Genomic DNA, 1,000 nt, shown 5'->3' on the forward strand with positions numbered 1-1,000 from the left:
TGCTTGGTGTAACATTTTGGCATGTCTACATGACTGGTGCAGTGATGTAGCTCAGTTGCTACTGGCCTCCATGGACCCGTGTACTTTGTGGACCAATGCCTTCTAGGGTCTCTGTATGATTTAAAAGTGTGAATACCGTTATCTGCTTGTTCTCTGATGTCTACAGTTATGGATACAGTATATACATTGCTTTATACACTATGTACAGTAAAACAGTATTAAAATAGTGTTGGATTTTTTATGGAAACATGCAGCAAAGTATTTTTGACTTTTTCTTCAAAAATCAAACAACCAAGAAATATAAATGTGGTGGCAGAATTATATTTTCTAGGCTTGATTTCTGTTATTCATACCTGCTGAGTCTGCCATTACCACACTTCCTGCCCAAAGGTGGCAATGCCCAGTTCCATACTGTTTCTGTGGAAAAGCAGCATTGTCACCCTGGGCTACTTACTCTTGGTTTGAACTACAGAACATCTCTCTTACGCTCATTAGTGATGAGACAAATGTACTTGTGTTTGGGGCAGGTTTGCTGAACTTTACTGCAGTATGGGTGCCAAATCCAGACCCATTTGAAGTCACTGGTAACGAATGTCAAATTCCGGTAATTTTCAAGGCTACTAGCCAAAGTATTGTCAATTAAATGGCATAGGGCATTGAGCATTTCCCTGGGGGACATGTACCAAAGAAAACATTTTTTTTTCATAAATTCCACTTGGATGGAAGTAGCAATTTAAAATATATTGCTCAGGCCTTGTACAAACGAGCGAACATGTCCGATGAAAACGGTCCTCGGACCGTTTTCATCGGACATGTCCGCTCGGAGATTTCGGTCTGATGGTTGTACACACCATCAAACCGAAATCCCCACGGACAGACAGCGCGGTGATGTGGCGGTGACGTTGACGCCGCCACTACCGCAAACCCGGAAGTTCAATGCTTCCACGCATGCGTCGAATGACTTCGACGCCATGCGCGGCTTCTCGGGCCAGCGGACATG

The sequence above is a fragment of the Rana temporaria genome, chromosome 3, assembly GCF_905171775.1.
Source record: "Rana temporaria chromosome 3, aRanTem1.1, whole genome shotgun sequence".
Lineage (NCBI taxonomy): Eukaryota > Metazoa > Chordata > Amphibia > Anura > Ranidae > Rana > Rana temporaria.